This window comes from Cervus canadensis, chromosome 7, assembly GCF_019320065.1.
Source record: "Cervus canadensis isolate Bull #8, Minnesota chromosome 7, ASM1932006v1, whole genome shotgun sequence".
Classification (NCBI taxonomy): Eukaryota; Metazoa; Chordata; class Mammalia; order Artiodactyla; family Cervidae; genus Cervus; species Cervus canadensis.
Genome location: NC_057392.1, coordinates 15,891,417 through 15,919,364, shown reverse-complemented (window position 1 = coordinate 15,919,364; position 27,948 = coordinate 15,891,417). Strand labels below are relative to the sequence as shown.

The 27,948-nt window shown below is 40.6% G+C and overlaps 1 protein-coding gene across 6 annotated transcripts in view; it reads right to left on the bottom strand.

The window, feature by feature from the left end:
* Positions 1-27,948, bottom strand: part of CPNE4 (copine 4) — a 676,149-nt gene that overhangs the window by 124,672 nt on the left and 523,529 nt on the right. The window lies entirely within an intron of this gene.

Here is a 27,948-nt window from a genome sequence, read left to right as displayed (position 1 = left end):
GGCCTGAACTAAGTGCTGGTGGCTGGCCTGCCACTATGTTCTGCAAAAGTCCTTCCTCACCAGAACACAATGTAACCAGATGGGCAAGTATGGAAATGAAGAATTTTCCTCAGTTCTTTTCAGCCACTCAGTCATGTCTGACTCTTTGTGACCCCATGGACTGCAGCAGGCCAGGCTTCCCTGTCCATCACCAACCCCCAGAGCTTGCTCAAACTCATGTCCATTGAGTCAGTGATGGCCTCCAACCATCTCATCCTCTGTCATCCCCTTCTCCTCCTGCCTTCAATCTTTCCCAGCATCAGGGTCTTTTCCAAGGAGTCAGTTCTTCACATCAGGTGGCCCAAGTATTGGAGTTTCAGCTTCAGCATCAGTCCTTCAAAAGAATATTCAGGACTGTTTTCCTTAGGATTGACTGGTTTGAACTCCTTGCACTTCAAGGGACTCTCAAGAGTCTTCTCCAACATCACAGTTCAAAAGCAGCAATTCTTCAGCACTCAGCTTTCTATTTATTTATTTATTTTTTGGGGTTTTGTCATACATTGATATGAATCAGCCATAGAGTTACACGTATTCCCCATCCCGATCCCCCCTCCCACCTTCCTCTCCACCCGATTCCTCTGGGTCTTCCCAGTGCACCAGACCCGAGCACTTGTCTCATGCATCCCACCTGGGCTGGTGATCTGTTTCACCATAGAGAATATACATGCTGTTCTTTCGAAACATCCCACCCTCACATTCTCCCACAGAGTTCAAAAGTCTGTTCTGTACTTCTGTGTCTCTTTTTCTGTTTTGCATATAGGGTTATCATTACCATCTTTCTAGATTCCATATATATGTGTTAGTATGCTGTAATGTTCTTTATCTTTCTGGCTTACTTCACTCTGTATAATGGGCTCCAGTTTCATCCATCTCATTAGAACTGATTCAAATGAATTCTTTTTAACGGCTGAGTAATATTCCATGGTGTATATGTACCACAGCTTCCTTATCCATTCATCTGCTGATGGGCATCTAGGCTGCTTCCATGTCCTGGCTATTATAAACAAGCACTCAACTTCCTTTATAGTCCAACTCTCACATCCATACATGATTACTGGGAAAACCATAGCTTTGACTAGATGGACCTTTGTTAGGAAAGTAATGTCTCTGCTTTTTCATATGCTGTCTAGGTTGGTCACAGCTTTTCTTCCAAGGAGCAAATGTCTTTTAAAGTCAAGGCTGCAGTCACCATCTGCAGTGATTTTGGAGCTCAGGAAAGTAAAGGCTGTCACTGTTTTCATTGTTTCCCCCATCTATTTGCCATGAAGGGATGGGACTTGATGCCATGATCTTCATTTTTTGAATGTTGAATTTTAAGCCAGCTTGAAGGTAGAATACCAGACCACCTTACCTGCCTCCTGAGAAATCTTTATGCAGGTCAAGAAGCAACAGTTTGAACTGGACATGGAACAACAGACTGCTTCCAAGTTGGGAAAGGACTGCCATATGACCCAGCAATCCCACTGCTGGGCATACACACAGAAGAAACCAGAATTGAAAGAGACACATGTACCCCAGTGTTCATCATAGCACTGTTTACAGTAGCCGGGGCATGGAAGCAACCTAGATGTACATTGGCAGATGAATGGATAAGAAAGCTGTGATACATACACAGAATGGAATATTACCCAGCCATTAAAAAGAATACATTTGAATCAGTTCTAATGAGGTGGATGAAACTGAAGCCTATTATACAGAGTGAAGTAAGAAAGAAAAACACCAATGCAGTATACTAATGCATATATATGGAATTTAGAAAGATGGTAACGATAACCCTATATGCAAGACAGCAAAAGAGACACAGATGTAAAGAACAGACTTTTGGACTCTGTGGGAGAAGGGGAGGGTGGGATGATTTGAGAGAATAGCACTGAAACATGTGTATTATCATATGTGAAACAGATCACCAGTCAAGGTTCAATGCATGAGACAGGGTGTTCAGGGTTGGTGCACTGGGATGACCCTGAGGGATGGGATGGGATGGTGAGGGAGGTGGGAGGGGGTTCAGGATGGGGAATACATGTACACCCATGGCTGATTCATGTCAATGTATGGCAAAAACCACTATAATATTGTAATTAGCCTCCAATTAAATAAATTAAAAAAAACAAATTGGGAAAGGAGTACGTCAAGGCTGTATGTTGTCACCCTGCTTATTTAACTTATATACAGAGTATATCATGTGAAATGCTGGGCTGGATGAGCACAAGCTGGAATCAAGATTGCCGGGGGAAACATCAATAATCTCAAATATGCAGATGACACTGCCCTTATGGCAGAAAGTGAAGAGGACCTAAAGAGCCTCTTGATGAATGTGAAAGAATTTTCCTACTTTGCTCTATTTTCTTGGTGTTGATTAGTGATAGATTTGCAAGGTTTGGAACATGGCAATGCAGAAACAGCAGCTGCTACGATAGCTGTTGACAGGTGAAAAGCTGATTTGCAGTAACCAGCAGTTTGGGGCATACTGTTCTATTTTATCAACACATCACAATAGAATGAAAGGGAGGTCATATCAAATTGCTTCCAAGAGCTCCAAGCTCCACTGATACTCAATCATTCAACTGTTTGAACTTCCCACCTCAATATATTTTTTGGCCCTGACAGATGGTTCTCACACAGACCCATTCTCATGAGTAACTACTACATACAGAACCAGTTGTTGCGAGTGAAGCATTTTGGACACACAATGCATCAGTGCTACAATAAATTTATTCAGGACAGTGTGAATAGCATGAATGGAAATCCAGTAGAAAGGCTAGTGAAAGGCTGACTCCCTTCCTATAACAGGAAGCACCATCAGGAGAGGGGAGTATCAGGGCATCTACTTCTGCTCCCTCCCTGCCACGCTGAGGTTGTGGAACACCTGTGTTCCTTTGTTGCTACAGCTCCTGGGTGTGGGGAAAGGAGATGAGTTCTACAGCTTCACTCTCTCGTAACATAATCCCCTGTCCTTGTTCCTTTAGACCTGGGATGGTAAAAGCTTCCTGCCATTGTATTCCTGGACACTTAACCACCTCTCATTTTACATCTGTAGAGTAGTCCTTCATTAAATGCCCTGTCAGCATCCTGAAAGGTACAGGGGAGAAAATAATTTTGAGCTCTCTCCTTAAGAGAACAAGCTGCTAGCTCTGCTTTAGAAAAATGTGGAAAGAAAACACACTGCCAGAGACTTAGTATTAAAACATGTTTGTGAGACTCACAGACGTAGAGAATGAACTTATGGTTGCTAGGGAGAAGGACAGCGGGAAGGGATAGCTGGGAGTTTGGGGTCAACACATACACACTGCTATGTTTAAAATGGATAAACAACAAGGACCTACCGCATGGCACAGAGAACTCTGCTCAATGTAATGTGGCAGCCTGGATGGGAGAAGAGTTTGGGAGAGAATGGATACATGTATATGTATAGCTGAGTCCCTTTGCAGTCCACCTGAAACTCATATTGTTAATCAGCTATATTGCAATATAAAATAGAAACTTTAAAAGCAAAAAAAAAAAAGATGGTTGCGGACTAGATCCTTTAAGTGATAAACATTTTGTTGTTATTCTTTTAGCAAAATTGTGGGCAAAAATGGGTGATCTGACGTGTAAATTTTCATATTTAGAGTAGTTGTACATAATCAGCATTTCATGAGTAGATAAAGCTGTGGGAAATAAGTTTACCATTGTTGTCTTCTGTAATGTCATCTGGATGCAACAGAAGGGGGGAGGAGAGTAACTGGTTTTATTCTCAGCTCCAAGCTGAGGGTCATGACCCTTGACTTTCATTTCTGACTGTGGAGCCTGGGGAAGACTGCTTAATCCTACTGATTTCGGATTTAACACTCCCAACTAGGTACAAAAATACTAACTCCTTAAGGTAGGGAGGATTAAATGACATCTTACAGGTAAAGTGCTGAGCAGAATGCCTAGAGCTCGGTGCTCATATTTTTTACTAGAAAATAAATTCTACAAAAACAAGTGGGTACAGAGATCACCCTCTGGTGTATTCATTTGATGTCATTGTGTAACAAATTACTACAACACAGTGACTTAGAACACACACTTGCTATCTCACAATATCTGTATATCAGGAGTCCAGACACATCTTAGCTGCGTCCTTGCTAAGGCTCTCACAGGCTGAGGTCTAGGTGTGGGCTGGGCTGCATTATCATCTGGATGCTTGACTAGGGAGAATTTGAGGCTGTAGAATTTTGTAGCAGTTTGTTTCTTGAAAGACAGAAACAGAGATATGGGGTATCCGCTACTTGAAGTCTCTGATTTCAGGGAATGCACAAGGCCTCTTTTAAAGGGCTTATAATTAGATCAGGTTCACCAGGATAATCTACCTTCTGAGCAATTAATGTCAACTGATTGGGGATCTTAATGACATTTTTCACCTTTGCCATATAATGTAACACAACCACAAGAATAATGTTCCACCACCTTTGATATATTTACTGGCTAGAAGGTCACAGGTCCTGCCCACACTCAAGGGGAGGCAAATACACAAAGACACGGATACTGGAGGGTGGCAATCACCATATCCTGGTTGTTCACAACTGGAGTCAATGGGGAAAACATTAGCACTTGCATTTGTATTCATTTTTATCATAGCCTTGAAAATTCTATTATTGTATACAATTTAAAGTGTGCATACTGTATTAGTATAAGAGTAAAGGTGTATAATTAATAAACTATGTATATATTAAAAGTGCTTTTATAGATAGAAATGCATAATAAAAAATTATAAATGATTTCAAGCAACAGATCTTTCCCCTACTTTCTCTTCTCACTTTTGCTAATTATCTGTGATATCCTATGCAAATTACTTAATCTACAACTCAGCTTCTTCATGTGCAGAAATGGGAATAATAATTCTGGCCCTGTCTACCTCCCTGATGAGGTCTTGAAGAGAAAATTTTGGGAAACATTTGGAAATAGACACAATACATACAAAGTAGGCAGAAAAGCAGAAAACCTAAAAGTAGGTTATCATCTCTAAATTTACACTAAGGAAAGCAAGAAAGAACTGTTCAAGGTGCATCTCCTTTCTGTCTATACTTGATTTCTCCAACACATATACAGGGTGCCCCCCAGGAGATTGAAAATACCATAGGGCTCTCCGGGATTTTACAACAAGCTTACAAAATCCCTTTAGGTTCCTGTTTCCTGGCTGTTTGCTGCAAGGGCACTTCACCTGAAATGTGATGGGTGATATTAAGTTGCAGGAAAGTTTTTGGCATTTCTCCTCTTCCCTCGTCCTTTAATCATCGACAATGATGGGAAAATAAATCTCCTATTTTGTTTTTTCTCCTTCCTTGAAGACAGCAGTTGAACCCATTCTTCCATTTCTCCCAGGCATCAGAATCAGTTCAGTTCAGTTCAGTTCAGTCGCTCAGTCATGTCCGACTCTTTGCAACCCCAGGGACTGCAGCGTGCCAGGCTTCCCTGTCCATCATCAACTCCCAGAGCTTACTCAAACTCATGTCCATTGAGTCGGTGATGCCATCCAACCATGTCATCCTCTATTGTCCCCTTCTCCTTCTGCCTTTGATTTTCAGAATAGGAAATATAAAAGAAGGACCTCTGGAAACCTTCAGGAAGTATCAGATAGACTTTGGAATCAACCAGATCTGGGCTCGGGTCTTAAGAGATTTGTGAATTTTGAGGGGCTTGTTCAACTCTCTGAGCTTTAGTTTCCCTCTTTGTTAGCCTTGAGATTTTGTTGTGTGGATTAGAGGGAATGGAAAATGGGAAAGTACCTGGCATGGTTCCTGGCATACAGGAGGCACACAGTAGTGGCTTAATGCTCTTTTCTCTTCTGTTAAATCCAGGTTCAAGTCATGATTTGGCTTCTAATGAGCCATGTGGTCCAGGGCCAGTACTTTCTCCTCCCTGGGGCTCCATTCCATAATTCTAAGGAGCTCCAGGTTCAAACAGCACTGCTGCATGAGATCCCACAAGATCCGGGACAAGTCATGGCAGTGTCCTCCATGTCATCCTCCTCATTTCAGTGTCATCATTCCCAGCCCACTGATTTTAAAGAGCAATTGATGAAATCTGTGGCCACACAGTTTGTACAGAAGTTAGATGCTGAAGCTACAGTTTCAAATGCATACTCAGCCCTCAGAATAGGTTGTGGTCAAGACTGAAGAATGCAGAAATGGGGTAAAGACAAACCCATTTCAGAAAACTAACACAAGTATAGAGGGACAGTACTTTTCTTGTGTGAGTCTGTGTCACCAGATAATCACTCTATATTGCCAGATTTCTCTAAGCCTAAGTAGACAATGGAATTTAAGAGAAGATAAGCTACATTGATTTATAGTCTATTTCCTAATTTTGTATAAGGTATGCAAAATTATACAAAGATAAGGCATAAATACAGAAATAAATTTTGTATACAAAAATAAGGTATGTTTGCCTATCACTAGGAAAACCCTCAGGGATTTTTAAAAATAATTACTTCAAATTTTACTTTTTTAATAGGAAGTAAAAAGGACTAAGCAAATAGACAGTGTTGGCATGGATACTAAAAATTGTGTGTGTATTTTAAACTGATCTTGTCTTTTTCCTTGTTGCAATTCTTAAGGTAGAATATTTTTTTAATTCTTAAAAATTGCTTTACTTATTCAGTCACTGAGTAATATGGGCTGTTAACATCATTTTGGTGTGTTTCCTTCTAATCATATGCACATGTGTACTTGACACATGCTCTCTCTCTCTCTCTCACACACACACACACACACACACACCCCATCTATGCATTAACAACTCTTGTATTCAGCCAGCTTTCTCTTCTGAGAGTCAAACTCACCTAGATATCTGCCAGGTCCAACTGTCCTGGTTTGCCTAAGACCAGGGATGAAACCAGACAGGGATGATAAGACTTGGTACCAGATTGGCTGTTGGATGGAGAAACAGGAAGAAGAAGTCTTCAAGCATCAGCCTCTAACTCTTGGCTTAGTCACATGGATGGTAAATGGTACCAGTGCATAGAAACTCCAGTGCCTCCCATTGCTCTCGGGATAACAACACAAAAGTAGTTTCCTGGGATGCAGGACTTTCTGTGCTAAAACTGGGACAACCTTGGGCCAACTGTCACTGGATGACCCATACATACCTCAAGCTTATCAGGTACAAAACAGAGCTCATCATTCCCACCTTAAAACTCCTGCTCCTTTGATGGTCAGATCTCAAGGAATGAGACCATTTTCCATCCACTGGACCATGCCAGGAGTTAGAGACTGATGCTTGAGGCCTTCTTCTTCCTGTCTCTCCATCCAACAGCCAATCTGGTACCAAGTCTCATCATCCCTGTCTGGTAAGTAACTCTTATCTCGATGGCTGCTGTGACTTCCAACTAGATGTTCTGCTTCAAGCCTTCCTCCTTCAATCCAAATTCCACAAATAGGCAGAGTACTGATCCCAAGAATTCAAATATGATCATGTTACTCTCCTGCATAGACACTCCAGTGCCTCTCAGTGCTTTCAGGATAAAAATCCAAATTCCTTAACATGACCCATAGGGTTCTGTTTGCCCACCTCTAATCCTCCCCTGGGCCCTCTTCCTCAACACAGTAAAATATTGAAGCATTGGGCCTATTAACAATGAACTTCTGTGTTTTTTAATACATCTTCAAGGTCCTGACTTAGATGCTCTACTCTCACATGAAGCCTGCTTTGAAGCCTGTAAATATTTTATGCTCCTTATAATAAATTTAAGTTACATGGCAGCAGAAGTTTGAAGACTAGTTGACTAAAAAAGACTTACAAAACTTCCTGGGAGATCTTATATCAGACTGTTCTCTCTTCATTACCTTTAAGATATAACCAACCAGGGACTCTGGTTAAAGCAGTGGTCCTCCACCTTGGGTGGACATTAGAATCACTTTGGCAGCTTTTCAAAATTTCTGATGCTTTGGGCTCATACCTAGAAATTACTTAATTAGTCTGAAGTGGGATCAATACTTTTTAAAGGTCCCCAGGTGATTTCAGTATGTATCCATGAAAAAGAATGAAATAATGCCATGTGCAGCAACATGGATGAAACTAGAGATTATCATACTAAGTGAAGTACGTCAGAAAGAGAAAGAGAAATACCATATGAACTTTTCTATGGAAACAGACTCAGAGACACAGAGAACAAACTTGGTTTGTGGTTGCCAAGGGGGAGGGGACTAGCGGAGGGATGGATTGTGAGTTTGGGATTAGTAGATGCAAACTGTTATATGTAGAATGGATAAACAGCAAGGTCCTACTGATAGCACAGAGAACTATATTCAATATCCTGTGATAAACCATAATGGTAAAGAATATTAAAAAGAACACATCTACATGTGTAACTGAATCACTTTGCTCCATAGAAGAAATTAACACAACATTGTAAATCAGCTTTACTTTAAATAAATTTAAAAAATACTTGTATCGATGACTAGCCATGAAAGAGTCTTTGAGTATTATGAGAAGCTAGAGTGAATGAATGAATAAGCTAGTTTTGGCGAGAAGGAAACAATGGATGTAGATATTTAGAAAGTTTAAGGTGGAGATGGATGAATTGAAGGAAATGTTGTTGAGGTTGTCTCTGAACTGCTGCTTCAATGTCAGTGATTCTCTGAATGTGAACTCTGGACCAGCAGCACCAGCATACCATGGTAAATGTGAGAAATAGAAATTCTCTGCCTCTACTCTGGATGGACTAAGTCAGAAACTCTGGGGTTAGAACCCAGATATGCGTGTTTTTTTTTTTTTTTCATTTATTTTTATTAGTTGGAGGCTAATTACTTCAAAACATTTCAGTGGGTTTTGTCATACACTGACATGAATCAGCCATGGAGTTACATGTATTCCCCACCCCGATCCCCCCTCCCACCTCCCTCTCCACCCGATTCCTCTGGGTCTTCCCAGTGCACCAGGCCCGAGCACTTGTCTCATGCATCCCACCTGGGCTGGTGATCTGTTTCACTATAGATAATATACATGCTGTTCTTTCAAAACATCCCACCCTCGCCTTCTCCCAGATATGCGTGTTTTAACAAGCCCTCCAGGAGATTCTGATGCATGCCCAAGTTTGACAACACTGTTCTAGATCATATCAGTTCAGTTCAGTCGCTCAGTTGTGTCTGACTCTTTGCCACCCCATGGACTGCAGATCATATGTTGACCTGTAAAAAGGTCTGTTGTGGTTTGGCCTCCAAGAGTTGGTTTCATTATAGGGAGCAGCAGGGGTTAGTGAATTGTAAGAGAGCGTATGAAGAGGACCAGCTGGTCTGCAGGGGAGATGAGCTGGAGGTAATGCTTCCTGACAAGTCCATTTAGTGATTTTACTCTTTCGTGGGATAGCTGTCATAACGTATTTTAAATGAGTGCAGCCAGGCATCTGGGTGGTCAACAGCAATAAAATTTGGATAGATGTTTAATTGCCAAGGGAAATACAAGTAAAAAAAAAAAAAGAAAATGAAATTATAGAAAAAGTTCTGAGGATCAGAATATAGAAGATGGTCCTTTCTTTTCTCACCTACTCTGGGGGACTTAATTGAATCCTGCTTGTTTCATTCACCCTACCTCTGTCTCCTGACTTTTTCCATTGAAAATCTTACAGCTTACAGATGAACTAGAATTTTTCATTCCCAGTCTTAGATTTGGTCCCTGCTATTTGAGAGATTGTCTGAGACTTAGCATTTGGAAAATTCACAAGGCTACTTTCCTTCTCTTTCTTTTCTGAGAGGAATTTTGGCCCCACTGGCCTCCAAGAGCTATGCTGTGAGAGCTAGCTGAGGCCAAGATCTAGTTTATCCTCTTTGTGGCTTTCATTCTAGCTCTTTTTCCTGAGGGAGTGTCTTTTCCTATTGGTTTCCCCCTCATTCAGACTTCCCTCTTCCTTTCTTTCCTTCTTGCAATTCTACATGCCTGGTAGAAGGAAAGACGTGCTTAAGTTTAAGGGAGAAACTATCAAGAGAGGGACATGATGGTAAATGGGCTGTAGTGGGGTGTTCTCCAAGACACTGGCAATGAGGAAGGAATGTTTTTGTAATGCACTTAGACTTGCCTTACATAAAAGGAAGTGTTCCAAGTCAAAGTGATGGATGCCAATAAGACATTAATAGTGTCAATATATGTGAGAGCAAGAATAAGTAAGTGGATGAGAGGAGTGTTTTTCTTGGAACCCTTAAAAGGGTAGGCCAAAGAGCAAAAATTTGCAGAATGCTTCCAAAAGATCTTGATAGTGTAACTGTGGGCATGCATATACACCATCTATCCATGCATTAATTCATGCATGCCTGCATCCATCCATTAGGCAAATATTTATCAAGCATCAACTATAATGCTCAGTACTGCTTTAGGAGCTAAGGATATAAAGGTGATTTAGATAGGCCAATTCCTTTCTCTTGGACTTTGGTACATGCACTTCAGGATAGGAGACAGACAATAAACATGTAAACAAGTAAACATGAGGATGACAGATGATGATAAGTGCCATCAGAGAGATTAATAGGGTGGTGAGACAGACAGTACTTGAACAAATATATGTATGAACCCCTCAGACATTTCAGAGCGGCTGGGTTTTGAGCTGACATCTGAAAGTTAAGAATGTTACAGCCATTCGGAGATGGAGAGGGAGCGAAGGAGGACAGACAGAAATTTCAAGCATATATCAAATTCCAGAAATGTGAACTAGGGGGCCAATGAATTAAAAAAAAATTATCCATAACCTGGAAACACATCAAGAGTGACTCTGCAAGTCCTTTCAAAGGTATACTGAAGCTTTGTTTAACAGGTCCAAGGATGATTGATTTTTCTACAAGAATGTACCATCGCAAGATTTTGCTATTTATTACTTATTAATTGAGAGCTCAGACTCTGCAAAGTTATATATGTTAAACTTACATATGATGCAGTGATTTCTATATAATAGCAAAGATAACCTTGAAATTTATGATTTGTTGCTGTGAGGAACACTGACAAATTTTGCATTTAGAAATCTTAGTCTAGTCATGTTTAAATAAAAAGACTGTGCAAACCCTATTCCTCTTAGAAAATAGTGTATCATCATATTGGTTTCCTCAACAATGAATGAGTTGATTAAAATTTTTGATATGTGATCACTGATAGTCAAATGAGTCATGCTTTTAACTTTTGGAAAATTATATTTTGACAAGACTCTCCATAGCTCAGCCCAGGGCTCTGGGCCAGAGATCAGCCTTAATGAGTATGTGTAGCCCTGAAATTGTCTGCATTTTAAAAGGCAAATATTCTATTACTCAGACTCTCCAAGGGGGTTTTTCTGTCCACCGCTAACCACAGTAGTATCTCTCAAGATTCCTCATATGCCCTGGCCTTGATTTTTCAAGCAATGTTCTGATGGCTAACTCTGCTTCTTAAAGTTTTAGATATCAGGAAATGAGTACCTTGTGTGGAGAATGGAGATTATAGTTGTTTTTTTTTTTTTTACCCTTGTGTCGAGGGCTGACTTTCAACAGATCGCAGCGAGGGAGCTGCTCTGCTACGTACGAAACCCCGACCCAGAAGCAGGTCGTCTACAAATGGTTTAGCACCAGGTTCCCCACGAATGAGATTATAGTTTTGTTCAATTATTGAACATTTTATAAATTCATATATTGGTCTCCTGATGTATGCATCTAATTCTAACAGGGGTCACTTCTTCCAGGACCCATCAAGTCTGAGTGGCTGAATAATAAAAGAAGCTAGAGACAGACCACAGCAGGTGGACAGGGGCCCGGCAGGAGTTGTTTAGCTGAGCGGCCAACCTAGGCAACACGAAAAGCATCTCACTTGTTTCTAACTTGTTGGGTAGAGGTGGGGTGATGATCATTCTAGCTTTATTTTCCTCATTGGGATGGACATCTGCAACCTCTGTCATGAGTGTAAGGTCACAGGAAGGAAGGAACTCACATGCTCCCAGGGGACAAATATTTTATTTCTTATGATGTCAGTCTGCTCTCCCCTGACAATTGTTTCATGTACTCCCCACAGACAAAATCTTAGCCTTCTCCAATCCTTTTTTAGAAGCCTGAGCACCTTTTAGCAGCAGGGGTTTCATGAGCACAGTGGCCATGAAGAGATGTTGACACCTCCTCCAGCTCCTGAGAAGGAAGGCCTGTGGACCCCCAGTACCTGTGAAAAGGTCATTTATCTAGGCCTCAATAACTCTCTATAAAAGTTATCCTTCCTCATAAAAGAGGGCTCTGTTAATGTTTTATTTGAAATTCTATTGAAAAGACTTTTCACAAGAAATGCACAGGATGGCTACAGATTGCAATCCTTATTTATTTAAACCTACATTCCTCTTTAATGTTTAAAATGTTGGAGAGTAGCTGAATGCCCTACAGAAATGGACTCAATACAATGGCCTCTCGGGATGTCAACCCAGTTTATGAAAACTTTCCTATTGACAAGGCTACATTTAAAAACATTTTCGAAAGTACAAACATGAAAATTGAGATCTTGAGGCAACTTAACTTTTTCAGCTTCAATGCTAACACAGTGGTACAATAAGCGATGAACAGTGACCTAAATAAATACAAACACATAAGCAAACAAAAGCAACCAGCATAAGGGAAATGCCCATGTCACCCGCACACAGCATCATTCATCGGAACAGGGAGCCCCGTCGGGTTGAATTGTGCCTGAAGGCTGTACAGAGCATCCTCACAGTGCATTCCTTCCTTGCCTTCATTCAGCAACTTGGTCCAGAGTGAGCTAGCTATCTTAATTTTCAGTGAAGAGGCAGGAATTGATGGGTTAAATAATGTGAGGAAATTGCTTCTCATCAGAGCAATAAATTACAATTTATTGAAATAGATGTTCTCTTTAGTGGGAAATGTCCACTGTGGATGGCAAGAGGGCTCCCTCTTTACATGAGGGATCTCACCAGGGCACTGATTAGTGTTTATTTGGTTTTCTTAGTTCAGAACTTCAAAGTATTTTCCAAAGGTAATTTCCTCAAAAATCTTTTTTGAGTTAATTGGAGCATAACCATTGACAATTATCCCCACAAAACAGTTGGGCTAGATCGTGCCAACTCTTCTACCGTTTTCACTCATAATGTGGCAAGGAAGGACCTCCCCTACACCCCACAATGGTTTCTAAGAGGGAAAGGGGGGAGTCTGGGGGTCTGAGGAGTTGCCACACCCTCATCCCAGGTTACTGTGCTAGCAAGAGCCATCCTAGGTGCAATGTCCCCCGTGTGGGCAGCACTCAAATGCTCTTTAGTACAGTAATGCCAAGCAGGTGTTTCACAAGCAGCAAGTTCTAAGTCACATCATCAGGAAGAAGATTCTTCTTTTTTTTTTTTTTAAGAAGATTCTTTTTTTGCACACATTTTTTTTCCATTGTAGAAAAAGATAAATAACACAAAATCTACTTTTAACCATTTTAAGTGCATAGCTCTGTGGCATTAAATATATTCACACTGCTGTGTACCCATCACCACCATCCATCTTCAGACTTTTTCATCTTCCCCACTGAAAATGTATACCCATTAAGTATTAAGCACTAACTTGCAAGGTTCCTTTTTTATAGAAGACCAGATGGTATAGCTTCCTAGGGGAGGAACACAGCACTTTGAAAAGGTGTTCTCTTTTCTTAGATATTGAGGAAATCAGACTTGATTCCCCACGATGAAAAAATTATCTTTGCATTGAAGTACCTACTTTTGACCTGATTTTTAGGACACCCACTCCTCCCCATTTGGAATCAATGGGGAGACTGGGCAGAGAATGTCTCCCATGAACAGTGAGTACTCAACACATGAAGAGGGAGAAATTTTCTCCTGGGATGGTGTTTTTTGGAGAAGAAGGAATGGGTTCCCAGGATGGGATGAGTGGATATAGGAAGGCTCCTTGAAGAGAAAGAGAGGATTGCTCTGGCCACATATGGGCAGTGGCTACTTTCTTGATCATCACAGATACAAAATATTCCATCACAGAGAGTTTTATTGGACAGAGGCAGACAGACACGATTCTGGTTATGTCTCTTCCAAGTTCTGTGAATTGAGTCAAATGATTTCCCTTTTCCAAGCCTCAGTTTTCTCATCTGCAAAATGGGGATATTAAGAGAGTCACCCTGTGGAAAAGCCAGCTCACTAGCCATCAAAAAACCACATAAAATCCAACTAGACCACATTTCTCAGCCTCTACTGCAGTTCAGTGTGGCCATTTGACTGAGCTCTAATCATTGGAATATAGGCAGCAGTGCCAAGTGCTGTTTTCAGCTAAAACTTCTACAGACTGCACTCTCCCCATTTTTTACCTTTCTTCCTGTCAATGCAAGTAACACTGAGGCCCTAGAGTCTGGAGGAGGCACAAGATAGAAGCAACTTGGGTTCTGAATCACTGCACAGAGGAGAGGCTTTCTAATCAGACACTGATTAGAAAGTTCTAGTTCTAATTGTTATGTGAGCAAGACATAAGCTTATATTGCATGGAGGCTCTTTGTTACTGCAGCATTATTTAACCTAAGATAATTATAGGCTTAAATGAGATAATTTAAGCAGTGTCCAACATAGCACCTGGGAGCTGGTGGGTGCATGCTCAGTGAATGTTAACTGTCCTTTAACAGTGAAGAACCACAATGATACAGCATGTGAGACCTGGTTTTAAACTAAGGCTGTACTTAGTTTGCTAAGTAATCTTAAGCAATTTCCTCAAACAGACTTTTAAATTACTGATCTGTAAAAAGGGAAATAATATTAATGAAAAGGAAAAATATTATTAAAATTAAGAGAATGTGTAGTTTTTCTCTCATTCAGAAACCTCTCTTCCTGCATGACTGAACATTCTTTAAGCTAGCTGTTGCTTTTTCTTGCTGCAGTACTGTATTGATTACGGATCTCAGGAGGGGCAAGCCTGCTGGGCTCAGGTGCCATTTACTTAAAGTAGCGTTGAGAATTCTTGAGCCAGGGCTGATCCAATACAGAGACACCTTGGTGAGTGCAGTCTTCTGGTAATTGCAGGGCATCTAGGTTAAGCAGGCTATCGACAGGCACAAAACCAGCAGCCCTAGAGTCCAAAGGCCATCAAGAAAGCACTTACATTTTAACAGATATTGAGAAAGCTTCACAGGACCCTGAGCCACCCCCCAATTTTTCCCTTTCTATTATCAGGTAGGCAGAGAAGGAAGCGAACTTGCTTCCCAACTGCCTGGGAATGTCAGGTTCTTTACTAGGGGGGGTTTCCAGCAACACTGAACATAGTGATGAACCTCTCAATTCCAACTTGCTCTGTTTTTTACCAAAAATCAGGAAATGCTGGTGTAAGCCATGGGTTTTCTAATGATTAAAGCCCCTTCTATGAGTTTGGGGCAACTATGGGGCTGAATTGGGGCCACTGCCAAGGATTAAGATCCTGGGGTTGGAGCAGGGGTGGGGTTTCTTCCTTTCCAAGCAGTAAGAAGTGGGGTTTGTTAAGGATGAAAAAAATATGGCAACTAAATCCAAAGGTTCAGCAACACTTAGGGTCCGGGAGTAAGGAGTCACATGGGTGTTGGGAATAAAGGGGGAATGTTCTGGGCAAACTCCAGGAGTCCAATCCATTAAGCAGTTGTGTGACACTCTGGCTCAGAGAGTCCAAAGCAAAGACATGGATTTTGCGGAAAAGATGGCCTAGTCACACGTGAGAAGAGAGTACAGGAACAGCTGGATAGAAGACAAGGACAAATGCTAAGATTGCCTATAGAGGAGGAGTAAACATTAGCTTTGCAGTGAAGTGGCAGGAAAAACACTGAGCTACCTAATAGAAGTGCCAGGAAGCCAGCTTAGTTTGGAGATTCAGTAAGAAGACTGTTTATCCATGTATGCTTGGCAAATGGCCTGCACCAGCACTGCTTAGGAAAACCTTTACACTGAAACTTCTGGGACCACTGGGATTCTGATTCCACAGAGCACTTTGCTGACTGACCAGGAATCTGACTTTGAGGTGTTAGGAGGGAGCTTGTAAACATGCTGCTTTAAATCACCCAGGCATGGCTGCAGAAGAGGGAGGGCACGAAGAAGGAGCAAGATGAGCAGTGGGCGAAGATACCATTGTATGCCAAGATGCCATTGCTTTAGATGTGTGTCCAGGCCTCCTCTCAACCCTCATGGTTTCCTGAGATTCTCGCCTCTGCTTTGACTTTGGGGACCTGCTTCTCTTTCTTTTCTACTACTTATTTCTCCTGGTTCTGTCTAGCTTGTGCCCACCCCACCATGACCTCAGTTAATAACCTGGGCCTCTCTGCTGAATAAGGCTGGGTGGCAAGTTCATACAGAAACAACTGGTCTTCATCATCCTAGACTCCTCTTCAAAACAACTAGCTTCTATCAGTTATCCTCAGAGGATGCCTGATAAACTCACTAGGGGAAAATCTACAAGTTACCTGTACAGTTTGAGCACCAGAGAATAGGACAGGAAATGGCCTCAGGGTGTTTACACGGTATTTGGGTTGTTCTGCATGGTCTTTCCCCCAGTGTTAGGGTGTTAATAATACTTGCTGGGGGTCCCCTTTCCCTCTCTTCCTCTTTAAGATTCCCTTCTGGAAGAATCTATTCTAAATACCAGCAGTGTCTCCTAACAAATATATACTAGGTATTAATAATGTGTTGATAAAATCAAAGGAAATGATGATTCATATCATATTTCACAGGATCAAAGAGACACATATTAATTTTCTTAACCCACAAATTGGTAGGAAAGCACTGTGTTATAGCTTCACTGAGAGTGTTTTTTCTCCCTTTAGTGGTATAGTGAATAGTTGATGGCTTCTCAGATTTTATGAAATATGTTACATAGAGACAAGTCCTTCTATTAAATATTTGAATGATGATAACCATTTTGGTTGGGTGAGATTAATGGGATATGGATATAATGATATTATAAAGTAAGGATGACTTATTTTATAAGAAATACAACAAAATATAGGCAGTACAATTCAACAAAAAGCATGAAATCTGGCATTTGAATGCACGGGATTTTGAGCCTTAGTTTTTTTCATCTGTAAAAGGAACACATGGACTCTACCTCATAATTTGGTTAGAAGTAAATGAAGTTGTGATTTTGATGGTTTTTCCAGTAGTCATATATGGATGTGAGAGTTGGACTGTGAAGAAAGCTGAGCACCGAAGATTTGATGTTTTGGAACTGTGGTGTTGGAGAAGACTCTTGAGAGTCCCTTGGACTGCAAGGAGATCAGAGCAGTCCATCCTAAAGGAAATCAGTCCAGAATATTCATTGGAAGGACTGATGCTGAAGCTGAAACTCCAATAGTTTGGCCAGCTGATGCGAAGAAATGACTCATTGGAAAAGACCCTGATGCTGGGAAAGATTGAAGGTGGGAGGAGAAGGGAATGACAGAGGATGAGATGGTTGGATGGCATCACCAACTCGATGGACATGAGTCTGAGTAATCTCTGGGAGTTGGTGATGGACAGGGAGGCCTGGCATGCTACAGTCCATGGGGTTTCAAAAAGCTAGACATGACTGAGTTACTGAACTGAACTGAACCAATATGCCATTGAAATCATGGATAATTTCATTCAATTGCTAATGTTAAATATATTTCACTGAATAGCTAATATAAAATATGAATTTCATTAAATAACTAATACCAATTATTAAACATATTTCATTAAATAGGTAGTATTAGATATTAAATACATCAGTTCAGTTTTAGGGCTTCACTCCAGGCTTCCCTGTCCATCACTGACTCCTGGACTTTGCTTAAACTTATGTCAATCAAGTCAGTGATCCCATCCAACCATCTCAACCTCTGTTGTCCCCTTCTTCTGCTGCCTTCGATCTTTCCCAGCATCAGAGTCTTTTCCAAGGAGTCAGTTCTTTGTATCAGGTGGCCAAAGCTTCAGTTTCAGCATCAGTCCTTCCAATGAATATTCTGGACTGATTTCCTTTAGGATGGACTGGTTGGATCTCCTTGCAGTTCAAGGGACTCTCAAGAGTCTTCTCCAACACCACAGTTCAAAAGCATCAATTCTTTGGTGCTCAGCTTTCTTTGTGGTCCAACTCTCACATCTATACATGACTACTAGAATACTTTGTTAAATAGATAACATTAAGTGTAACCCTAAATCAACTCAGGAAGTGGTGCAAAGTCTTTTACATACTTCAGAAGACATTTCAGCTGGTTGCAGCATCGTCTCTTGAGTTACCAAGAAAGAATCCTCTATGAATCCTACCACAGGTATTTAAGGCTCAGTAGACATGGTTGAGAAAATTCTCTGACATGGTTGAGAAAATTCTCTGACACCTTCACAATTACTTTAGAAAATTAACCTCTCAGAATTAATAGGGAAACACCAGAGGTTTTTTCATTATAGTGATGGATAAGGCTAACGAGGATGCCCTCCATTCTCTACTACTATTTAACACTGTGTTGGGAGCTCTGGTCCACACACATAAAGAAATAAGGAGAATCACTAGGTAAGTAAGTAGGGGCAAAACTATCACTATTTCCAGATGAAATATATTTTTAAAACTCTAAAAAATTACAGAAAATTACTATAAACAACAACAAAACAGTAAAATAGTAATTTGAGGAAACAATTCAATAGCTTTTATGTTTACAAACAATAGTCTGAAGGAGTAATGGAAGAGAAAGAAAGACACACAGAAATAAACTAGGCATAAATTTAAAGATTCTAAACGTCTAAGAGGAACACTAGTGCTCTTGCAAACACAAAAGGAGACTTGAATGAACTGGAAGAAAAGTCATGTTCTGGGCTGGGAGCACAGCATTAGAAGAGATTTCCTTTGCAATTTCAATAAAAATACTATCAGTTTTTGCCTTCTGGTACTAGTTGCTTATATCAGCAAATTTGGAAAACCCAGCAGTGGTGTCCACAGGACTGGAAAAAGTCTATCCTTATTCCAACTTTCAAGAAGGGCAGTGCTGTACTAAAGAATGTTCAAATCACTGGACAATTGCACTCATCTCCCATGCTAGTAAGTTTATGCTTGATATCCTGCAGGCTAGGCTTCAGCATTAAATGAACCAAAACTTACAGATGTCCAAGATGGGTTTCAAAAAGACAGGGGAAACAGAGATCAAATTGCCAACATTTGCTGGATCATAGAGAAAGCAAGGGAAATCCAGAAAAAACATCTACCTTTGTTTCATTGACTATGCTAAAGCCGATGGAAAACTCTTAAAGAGATGGGAATTCCAGACCATCTTACCTGTCTCCTGAGAAACCTGTATGCAGGTCAAGAAGCAACTGTTAGAACCCTGTATGGAACAACTGACTGGTTCAGGATCGAGAAAGGAGTATGACAAATCTGCTTATTGTCACCATGTTTATTTAACTTATACACAGAGCACATGATGAGAAATGCCAGGCTGGATGAATTATAAGCTGGACTCAAGATTGCTGGGAGAAATATCAACAACCTCAGTGATATGCAGATGATACCACTCTAATGGCAGAAAGTGAAGAGGAACTAAAGAACTTCTTGATGAGGGTAAAGGAGGAGGTGATAAAGTCAGCTTAAAACTAAATATTAAAAAAATAAGATCATGGCATCTGGTCCCATCACTTCATGGCAAATAGAAGGGGAAGGTGGCAGCAGTGACAGATTTCCTCTTCTTGGGCTCTAAAATCACTGTGGATGGTGACTGCAGTTATTAAATTAGAATATGGTTGCTTCTCAGCAGGAATATTATGCAAAGCTAGACAGCGTGTCACTCTTCTGACAAAGGTACACATAGGCAAGGCTGTGGTCTTTCCAGTAGTCATGTGTGGATGTGAGAACTGGACCACAAAGAAAGCAGAGCACCAAAGAATTGATGCTTTCTAACTGTGGTGCTGGAGAAAACTCTTGAGAGTCCACTCGACAGCAAGGAGATCAAACCAGTCAAACTTAAAGGAAATCAACACTGAATACTCATTGAGAGGACTGATGCTGAAGCTGAAGCTCTAATACTTTGGCCACCTGATGTGAAGAGCTGACTCACTGGAAAAGACCTTGTTGCTGGGAAAGATTGAAGGCAGATGGAGAAGAGGGTGACAGAGGATGCGATGGTCAGATGGCATCACCAATTCACTGGGACATGAACTTGGGCAAACTCTGGGAGATGGTGATGGACAGAGAGGCCTGGCATGTTGCAGTCTCTGGGGTCACGAAGACATGGCTAGGTGACTGAACAATTAGTTGCTTATAAATTCAATGAAAGAACTGACTGGAAAGAGTAACAAGAAAATATTCAAGAAAATCCTTAAAAGACAAAGAATACAGAAGTGAGAAAAGCTGGTTCTATCAGGTATTAAAATGTGCTACATAACAATTACTTATACAGGAAGAGAGCAAAAACTAGAAGAAACAGAATAGGAGCTAAGTTTGTCTGAATATATTTTGTTTTGTAGTTTTGACTTTAGAATCATGTAAGCATTTTATATAATTATAAAACTAATTTCGTTGAAAATTAAATTCTAAAAGCTGAAAGCAAAATGAAACAAAGAAACCCAACAGTTCCATGGGTTAGAGCTTCAACCATGGAGAGGAATTATCTCTAGACTTTAAAGTATGATTGAGCATCCGTAAGGAGATACATATCTTACAGAAAAAAATTCAAACTCTTGAACTTAAAAAATTGATACCAGAAAGCAAGGAAACTATTTTTTAAAATATATTTAATTGGAGGATAATTGCTTACAATGTTGTGTTGGTTTCTATCATACATCAACATGAATCAGCCATAGGTATACATATGTCCCGTCCCTCTTGAACCTCCTTTCCACCCCCTACCCTATTCAAACTACAAAGCTTACATCAAAAGAACTCAAGAGACAATTTAAAGAGGTTTTAACCGATGAAACATGGAATGATATAAGATTTCAAAGGAATAATATTAACTGAAATAGATTGAAACACTAGAATACATTAAAAAATCATGAATTTTTGATAATATGAGGGATCCCATTAGTCACCAATGAAGGATGCTAGAGTAGAAACGTATTATTCTGAAAATTATTTTTAAAAAAGAAAGAATAAAGCATTTTCCTGTCTTTCTTATACAAATTACACCTCAGGGAACCAAATAGGTGTTGAACTGTTAACCAAACAGTTTTTCTGTAAAGAACTCTAAATAATAAAGAAGGAATAACAGAATTAGAAAACTACCATTTTGGAAATTCTAATGAAATAATGTATCTAGGCAATATGCCTCAGTGACTGTTAAGATCATAAAAGAGCACCATCCCTTGTAAAACATTCTTGCTACAAAACAATCCCTGAATCTGATCAAATCCAGCTAGCTATTTACAGGGTACACAGAGAAAAAAACAGTCTGGTTTCTTCAGTAAGTTGCAAGAATAAAAAAGAGGGAGAGACACTGAAAGAGATTGGAGACATTTCAGTCAAATGCAATGCTTGGACCCTGTTCACATATTAATTTGAAAAAATACCCCACAAACCCCAAATTTAGCATTCTTGCCTTGAGAACCCCATGGACAGTATGAAAAGGCAAAAAGATATGACACTGCAAGATGAGCCCCTCAGGTTGGTAGGTGACCAATATGCTACTGGGGAAGAGCAGAAAAATAACTCCAGAAAGAATGAAGAAGCTGAGCCAAAGTGGAAACAACAATACCCAGTTAAGGATGTGTCTAATGGTGAAAGTAAATTCCAAAGCTGTAAAGAACAACATTGCATAGAAACCTGGAATGTTAGGTCCATGAATCGAGGTAAATTGAACTTGGTCAAACAGGAGATGGCAAGAGTGAACATCAACAATTTAGGAGTGAATTAAAATGGACAGGAATGGGTGAATTTAATTCACATGACCATTATGTCTGCTACTGTGGGTAAGAATCCTTTGGAAGAAATGGAGTAGCCCTCATAGTCAACAAAAGAGTCCAAAATGCACTAATTTGGTGCAATCTCAAAAGCAACAGAATGATACTGGATTATTTCCAAGCAAAACATTCAACATTACAGTAATCCAAGTCTATGCCCCAACCACTAGTGCCAAAGAAGCTGAAGCTGAGTGGTTCTATGATGACCTGAAAGACTTTCTAGAACTAACACCAATAGAAGATGTCCTTTTCATCCTAGGGGACTGGAATGCAAAAGTAGGAAGTCAAGAGACACCTGGAGTAATGGGAAAGTTTGGCCTTGGAGTACAGAATGAAGAGGGTCAAAGACTAACAGAGTTTTGCCAATAGAATGCATTGGTCATAGCAAAGACCCTCTTCCAACAAGAGACAACTCTACACAGGAACGTCACTAGATGGTTAATACCAAAATCAGATTGATTATATTCTTTGTAGCTGAAGATGGAGAAGCTCTATACAGTCTGCAAAAACAAGACCTGGAGTTGACTGTGGCTCAGATCATGAGCTCCTTATTGCAAAATTCAGACATAACTTGAAGAAAGTAGGGAAAACCACTAAGGCATTCTGGTGTGACCTAAACCAAATGCCTTATGATTATACAGTAAAAGTGACAAATAGATTCAAGGGATTAGATCTGATACATAGAGTGCCTGAAGAACTATGGACAGAGGTTTGTACAGGAGACAGTGACCAAAACCATCCCCAAGAAAAAGAAATGCAAAAAGGTAAAATGGTTGTCTGAGGAGGCCTTCCAAATAGCTGAGAAAAGAAGAGAAGCAAAAGGCAAAGGAAAAAAGGAAAGATATACCCAACTGAATGCAGAGTTCCAGAAAATAGCAAGGAGAGATCAGAAGGCCTTCTTAAGTGAACAGTACGAAGAAATAGAGAAAACGATAGAATGGGAAAGACTATAGATCTCTTCAAGAAAATTGGAGATACCAAGGGGACATTTCATGCAAAGATGGGCACAATAAAGGACAGAAATGGTAAGGACCTAACAGAAGCAGAAGAGACTAAGAAGAGGTGGCAAGAATACACAGACGAACTGTACAAGAAAAGTCTTAATGACCCAGATAACTATGATGGTTTGGCCACTCACCCAGAACCAGACATCCTGTAGTGTGAAGTCAAGTCGTCTTAGGAACCATTACTACGAACAAAGCTAGAGGAGGTGATGGAACTCCAACTGAGTTATTTCAAATATCAAAAGATGATGCTGTTAAAGTGCTGCACTCAATGGAAAACTCAGCAGTGGCCACAGGACTGGAAAAAGTCAGTTTTCATTCCAGTACCAAAGAAGGGCAATGCCAAAGGATGTTCAAACTACTGCCCAATTGCACTCATTTCACATGCTAGCAAGGTAATGCTCAAAATCCTTCAAGCTAGACTTCAACAGTACATGAACTGAGAACTTCCAGTTGCACAAGCTGGATTTAGAAAAGGCAGAGGAACCAGAGATCAAATTGCCAACATTTGTTCAATCATGTATAAAGGAAGAGAATTCCAGAAAAAAGGTACTTCTGCTTCATTGACTATGCTAATGCCTTTGATTATGTGGATTACAACAAACTGGAAAATTCTTAAAGAGATAGGAATGCCCGACCACCTGTCTCCTGAGAAACCTGTATGTAGGATAAGAAGCAACAATTAGAACTGGACATGGAACAACAGACTGGTTCAAAATTGGGAAAGGAATATGTCAAAGCTGTTGTCACCCTGCTTATTTAACTTCTATATAGAGTACATCATGTGAAATGCTGGGCTGAATGAGTCATAAGCTGGAATCAACATTGCCAGGAGAAATATCAATAACCTCAGATACACAGATGACACAACCCTTATGACAGAAAGTGAAGAGGAAATAAAGAGCCTCTTGATGAAAGTGAAAGAGAAAAAAAACTGGCTTAAAACTCAACACTCAAAAAACTAAGATCATGGTATTCAGCCCCATCACTTCATGGCAAATAGAGAAACAATGGAAACAGTGACAGACTTTATTATCTTGGGCTCCAAAATCACTGCAGATGGTGATTAAAGTAATGAAATTAAAGACACTTGCACCTTGGAAGAAAAGCTATGACATACTTAGACAGCGTATTAAAAAGCAGAAACATCACTCTGTGCCAAAGTTCTGTATAGTCAGAGCTAATGCTTTTCTAGTAGTCATGCATGGATGTGAGAGTTGGACAATAAAAGGCTGAGCACCAAAGAATTGATGCCTTGAAACTGTGGTGCTGGGGAAGTCTCTTGAGAGTCTCTTGAACTGCAAGGAAATCAAACCAGTCAATCCTAAAGGAAATCAACACTGAATATTCATTGGAAAGATTGATGCTGAAGCTCCAATACTTTGGCCACCTGATGTGAAGAACCATCTTATTGGAAAGACCGTGATGCTGGGAAAGATTGAGGGTGAGAGGAATATAGTTGAGTAACAATGTTGTAATAGTTTCAGTGGACAGCAAAGGGACTTAGCTATAGGTATACATGTATCCAATCTCTCTCAAAATTCCCTCTTATCCAGCCTGCCACATAACATTGATCAGAATTCCTTGTGCTATACAGTAGGTCATTGTTGGTTATCTATTTTAAACATAATAGTGTGTACATGTCCATGTACACGTCCATTCCAAACTCCCTATCTCTATCCCCTATTCTTCCTACCTGGCAACCATAAATTCATTTTCTAAGTCTATAAGTCTTTCTGCTTTGTAAATAAGTTCATTTGTATCATTTCTTTTTAGATTCTGCATAAAAGAGGTGTCATACAATATTTCTCCTTCTCTGTCTCACTTACTTCACTCAGCATGGTAATCCCCAGGCATTTCCATGTTGCTACAAATGGCATTATTTCATTATTTTTTAGGTTGAGTAGTATTCCATTATATATATGCACCACATCTTTTTTATCCATTCCTCTGTTGATGGACATTAAGTTTGCATCCATGTCTTGGCTATTGTAAACAGAAGTCACTACTTTTATGTATGTTTAAAAATTTTCATAATAAATCAAAACATTAATTTCTGAAAAATACTTATTTGCTTAAATTTTTTTTCCCCCACAAAGGAGGAATAGGAAAAATAGAACAAAAGAAAACCCTGGCTTTACTTCAACTTGGTGTTACTGTGACCCTGAATAAATGAGAGCTAAAGATATCAAGTCTCATTTGGGACCAAGATCTCATTGTTAGAGTTTTGCTAAGACTGAGAATATAAGTGGACAGAGGGCTTAAAACTTTTTTTAATTTAAAAGTTCACTTTCTTTTTTTTAAATTTTGTTGTGGCAAGGAGGTGCTGCCTTCCAATATGTCATATGGCACCATTTTATATTAGGCAAAGCTAAAGGGGAACAACACTATCAGAATTTCACAATGGCATTTGTGATAAAATAATGAATACAAATAAAGAATAATGTAGGAAGTCTCTCCTGCCTCTCAAAAAAGCTGCAGGTGAGTGACGATATTGGGTTTGTCACCTAGGGAGCTCAGCACACCTGGGTATTCCCTCTCGCCCAATGAGGTGCTGTCAACCTTTTAGCACCTCCCTGTTCTCCATCCATTCCCTCTAGAAACAGCTTCTGTGTATACCCTATGCCAAGCACTGGGCTGGATGCATGGATACGCGTGGAAAGAAACATGATTCTCATGCTGCAGGAGCAATCCAGGAACAAGTCACCTGCTCAGGAAAGAGATGGAAACAGAAAGGTTCTAAACAAGTGGAGAGGTGTCTCCCTGAGGTGGGTGCAGAGAACTGGAGGGCACCCTTAGAAGCTAAAGACATCAGGGAAGGTTTCTGGAAGTGGAGGGATATTGAAGAGACCCGAAGGAAAGTAGCGATGATGATAATAGAAGAAAAGTAGGAGAGTGAGGAAAGCATCCCAGGCAGGGAGAGGCATGTGCCCAGTCCTGAAGGCCTGGGGAGGACAAGGTGGGCATGAGTGCTGGGCAGAGAAAAGATTGTGGAGGGGAGACTGGGTGGTGGAAAGTGGTGGTGGGCACTAAGCTGAGGAAGGGCTATAATGAAGGAGCAAATGTCTGTACCGGGGGTCTCAGTGTGGTCTGGGGCCAGCAACATTAGCATCACCCAAGAAGTTATAGAATGCAAATTTTCAGGCTCAACCCAGACCTGCTTAATCAGAAACCCTGTGGGTAATGCCCAAGAATCTGCTTTAACTAGCCTTCTAGGTGATTCTCCAAATGATTTTACCCTCCATGGGACATTTAGTAGTGTCTGAATACACCTTGGTCTGTATGATTGACAGGGCTAAAGTACTACTACTAGTGTTTAGTAGCCTGGGATGATGCTAAACATCCTACAGTGAGTGCACAGGACAACCTCCCCCCACCCCGCCCCGCCCCTGCCAAAAAAATCCAAATGTCAATGGTGCGGCTGTTGAGAAATCCCGATCCTCCCTTTCTCTGTCTGTGTCTTCCTTCCTTCTTGTCTCTTTTTTATTCCCACTTGTCCTTTACAGACAGACAGCAGAGCACTCAAAAAACCACCAAATGCTCCTTCTCCACATTTTTGTTATTTACTCAGTTACAGATAACCATCTCCTTTTATTGAATTAGCAATTCCCCATGACTAAGTTGACCTGTGGTTAACATAGGCATTATCTTATTTTTGCCCCAAAGGGTCCATTTCTCTTCCTGGGCGTGGGATGGGCTGGCTCAGAGTATAGGTGACAGGCCCCACCTCAGACCTGAAGCTGTAGGTCTTGGCCACCCTGCACATAAGCTTACACCTGAGGCCCAAACAACCGGGAGTCTTGATTTTGGCATGAAAGACAGTTGCAGTGAAATTGGAGGCTTCCACAAGAGATATCAGGGATAACTCTGAACTCTTCCTCAAGACCACAGAAGTAAGCACATCCACAGATAGTACAAAGTCCATACAGAATGCTTTTAAGCAAAGATGTAAAGTCACATGAAGGGTCTGGGAGTAACCGACAGATTGGATTCTGATCTGAAGGATAACATTGACAAATCCAATAATTATATCCACTAGAAAAAGGTTTACAGGGCAAAATGAGTAAGGAAAGTGTAAAGTTACAAATATAGGCATTGGCAGTGCCCATCCAACACTTTCCAGGGAAGCTGGTGCCTCCAATATGAATGTTTCATCTGCTTATTATTATTCCACCGCGGTAGTAGGTGCCCCAGGCTTTTAAAGTCTGAAGCCATTAACCATTTCCATTGTCCAGCTTCCTCGGCTCTGTTTTCAGGCTCTCACACCACCCCCTAATAACTGTCCTCCTCGTAGTTATCCCACATGGAGAAAATGACCTGGTAAAGCTGATACGAATGTTGAGTCTGCTTGAGGGTTTTTCACTAAACATGAACCAACTGGTCTTTTGGTTTATAGCTCTGGCCTCCGTTGAATCTACTTAGTCATCCTGATAGATAGAATAACCTCTGGGACCCTGACAACATGGAGTTCTGGACTTCCAAGGTAGAGTGAGAGCCAGACCAAGAACCAAAAGGAACGCCTCTGGGCATCTGCTTCTGGCACTTTTTTTTTTTTTATTGTCCTCTTTGGTCATCCTGATTGTCATAACACATCTTTTCTTCCAACTTCTACATTCCCACGATACTCAAAAAACATGTGTGGCAGATTGAAAAAAGTGGCCACCATACTCTGCAGCTCCTTCCACCAAGAAGTGGAGTCCATGTCCTATTTCCTCATCCCTGAATCTCAGATGGCCATGTGACTGGCCAGTAGAACACAGAGGAAGTGACCTAATATGAATCTGAGACTGGGCCTCAAGACATGTGCATCTTCTGTCCTGGATCCTTTGGACCTTAAAGTTGCTTAGTGTATCAGTCCAAGCTAACCTGCTGAATGATGAGAAACAAATGTCCCCACCACCTTGATCATTCCAGAGGATAGCCAGACAAACCCCAGGAAGAGAGGCATTCTGCTTGGTATAGCTGACTGCATATACATGAGGAAGTCTACCCAAGACCAAGAGAAGATCCTCTTGTGGCATGGTGTGCATGTGCTCAGTCATGTCCAGCTTTTTGTGACCCCATAGACTATAGCCCACCAGACTCCTCTGTCCATGAGAGTTTCTAGGCAAGAAATAG